The following is a 3,443-nucleotide window of genomic DNA, read 5'->3' on the forward strand; positions in this document are numbered from 1 at the left end:
AAGCGTCGCGACCTTTAACTCTAGAAGGGTAAATAATTTTTATTCACACTGAGAGCCTTAATCCTCTCTGCAAAGGATAGTGGAAATCTATGTTACGATTCAGAGAGAGATGGTATGAATAATATTTTTTATTCATTCAAGTAACATTTCACAAGAAAGCACTGGCATCCATTTCAGTGGCTGATGAGGTAAACACTAAAGGGGGAGTTTGAGGCTTTCAGTATGAGTAAGAGTTATTCACGTTACTTTGGTAGAGTTAAGGGGATGTCATATTTGGAAATTTTGCTAGCAAGATACTGACTTTTATTTGCAAAGTTTACGACGTATGGGTTTCACAGAATTATAAACATTTTTACATAATGAAAAAAGTGAACACAATGCAGAAATGAACTGGAGCATTGTCACAATATATTATAAAAAATTTCAAAATTATCTTTTTGAGCTGTCAGTCAGTCAGTGTAAATATGATAAAAGTTTCCCAGCTACATACATATCAAACGTGTGTGTATTTGTTCTGTCCGGAAAAGTTGTAAAAAACATTGCTCTGTACTTACTTTTACAATTGAATTCAAAAGTTTAAAAATATACGAATAGTTTGCAGGAGGATTTCTACATGTGCATGGTTATGTTTTTCGCTAAATATAGTAAAACAGAGCACAATAAATATTTACATAAGACCTACATGTGCAGGAAATATGAGAAAGCAAAGCGTGATTGTGTTAATGGGCGATCGTTTCTACGTTATCGACATTTTTGGAGTTTGTCGTCCACTTTGTGGCATCCCCTTAAGCTCCTGACTGTACGCAGAGTCGAGTGAAGTTTCGTTCGGACAAAGTGCTCCACTTCTTCGCCGCTGCTACCCCTTGGCAGCTCATTTCACACTCTTGCACTGAAGCGCCGTAAGCTTCACGACCACAAAAAAAAGAACAAAGACCGCGCGCCGGTTGGTCTCCTCGCGTTAACCTTACCATTCCACCTGTAATAACCCTGAAGCCTCTATCTACCCTACGCAGCCGGTGAAGCGAGACACGCTCCACGAGGTAGTTTCGACGCAACAGCCACCACCACCACCACCACCACCACCACCACCACCACCACCACCACCACCACCACTGCCGCCACCACCGCCATCGCCACCACTACCACCTCCAAGCATCCACCGACACCACCATCGTCGGCATCGTCTCTACGAGCACACGCCGCTTCGTACGACAACAGACGCAACAGTACGCCGTACGTCGAAGAGGGACAGGGAAGCGTCCACAGGGTGGAAAAGCGAATCGCGGGAGTTCGGTATTGATCGCCTTTCTACATTGCATGGGGGTGGCTTCGCGCGCGCACGGCGACCCCCATAACCAACTAAGCGTCGCCATTACACCGCCATGGGCAGCCGTGCAGTGTCACAGAGACATTGAGGGAGAAACGGATCAGCCGGCCGGCGCGTTACTGCTGCTCCTCGAGGACCAAGAAGTCGTGCACGCACACGCCGAAGGACCACGCAACACCCGCGCGAGGAAAGGAGGAGAGGAGAGGAGAGAGAGAGAGAGAGAGAGAGGGACAGAGAAGGAAGGAAGGAGCAAAGAGGAGAGACGCCGGGCGGGAAGACGAAGAAGTTGTCCGGTAGAAAGGACAGAAAGAGCGGCGGGAGCTTGCAAGTAAGGGCGCAAGCTCGGGGCTTCTTGTTTACATCCGGTCGACGCCGACCAACAGCGAGCACGTTGTTCGGAGGCAACGAACGTTCGGCGCCACGTTGACCCGCTTTAGCAGAGACTCGTCTTTCGTTACGCGAAAACGATCGACGCTGAGGGGATCCGCGGGAAGCTCAACATACATAGATACACACACATATCCGCGAGAGAGCTTCGAACTTGGACGTGAAGTCATACCACCCTCAAGACGACTTTCGGGGGTCAGGGACGAGTCTTGCCCATGGTACGGGGTTGCCTTCTCGGTTAATGGACGAGTGAGTATGCCTGCGCGTATGTGAGCTTTTTAGCAGTGTCCTGTATATGTACGGTGTGCCGATTCTCTTGTGTTGAGAATCGCGTGTTATGCGCGCTGCAATCGCCCGTGCGATTTGTGTCACGTGCTTGTGCCCGTTGTATGCGCGTCGACTTCCGGGAAGCTTTGCTGATCTCGTCGGTGTCGTGAATCGCGCGGGAAATAGGTAAGGCTTAATCACGGCTGATAACGTCGATGCTGACGTCGCGGTTATATGAAGTGTGTAGATGATGCAGCGACTACGGCGTAGCAGCGAATGTGAATTTGGCATTTTCTGGCAAATATACGCGGATACTGCGAAGTTGCGAAACCGGAATATTGATTGAATATTGCGGTGACCACTGGTCGAGGCGAATTTTCAATTCGTCGATGGCAAATCTTGTTGTGTGTGTGTGTGTGTGTGTGTATGTAGTAAATGAGACTGCGGATAAATTTTCTTTTAAATTTTCAACAAGACTTTACTAGTTATCTTGCATTCGATGACTATGCATGTTGGCTACAGAAAATGCTACTTCTAAATCTTAGACAAATTGGTTTTAATTAAGAAAAAATCGCGGATAAATTTTTCCAAATTTTTCACTATAATTTTATCGAATGTATCCTGCGTTCGATGACTGTGCATGAGTCACGTGAAAAATGCATTTTTCACGGCTGTCGCTTGGTGCGCTGAGAAAAATTATCCGATAAAAAATTAACAAACGGGTATTTCCAATCAAAATACCGAATTTTTGTATCCGATCAGATAATATTCGATGAGAAATATCGGTTTATAATTTTTTTATCAGTTTATCTAATGAAATGCCATTATAATCGCAAGTACCCAATAAAATTTAATGGGGTACCCTGATGGGTTATAAAAATTTATCGGTATTTTGATCGGAAATATTCGTTTGTTAATTTTATATTAGATAATTTCTCTCAGTGTGAGATTATGCGTTCGCAATTTTTTTCTGTTTTCGTGAGTGATCATTGCCAATTACAGGATTAATGGCTTGGCTCTTGATCTGAGTTAAAAGCGCATCGCTACTCTATACGTAGTTTCTCGGCCAATGACCTTCTAACGAAACAATTGCATACCAGTTATATCGATTTTCAAGTTGGTTGCGTGTGGTGGACTAGTAATAGAAATGGCATCGTATGGCGTGCATCGTAATGGGTCTGAAGGCTTCATGAGAATCATCGCGAAATATGCAAAAATATCGCGAAATACAGTAATGTGAGAGAAAGAGAAAGGGATACATGGAGAGAATTTTATACTAAAAATTATTACAGAATTCTGTAAATGAGAAAAATATTAATGAGAAAATTTGGATAATAAACATCATACATTCGTCACTAAAGCTTATAGAGCTTTGTATGCATATTATCCTTAATTTATTATTCCTCCATCTCTCTCTCTCTCTCTCTCTCTCTCTCTCTCTCTCTCTCTCTCTCTCTCTCTC

General features: G+C 44.1%; 1 protein-coding gene across 1 annotated transcript in view; it reads left to right on the forward strand.

Annotated features, from left to right (window-relative positions):
• The first annotated feature begins 1,237 nt into the window (after window positions 1-1,237).
• The window catches only part of LOC116845235 (proton channel OtopLc), a 43,683-nt gene continuing 41,477 nt past the window's right edge, over window positions 1,238-3,443 (forward strand). The window contains exon 1 of the mRNA XM_032817677.1: window positions 1,238-1,963. The gene's annotated coding sequence lies outside the window, so the exon portion shown is untranslated. The remainder of the gene's footprint in view (window positions 1,964-3,443) is intronic.

Source organism: Odontomachus brunneus, unplaced genomic scaffold, assembly GCF_010583005.1.
Source record: "Odontomachus brunneus isolate Ranch 3 - 2012 unplaced genomic scaffold, Obru_v1 Obru_scaffold_050, whole genome shotgun sequence".
NCBI classification, from domain to species: domain Eukaryota; kingdom Metazoa; phylum Arthropoda; class Insecta; order Hymenoptera; family Formicidae; genus Odontomachus; species Odontomachus brunneus.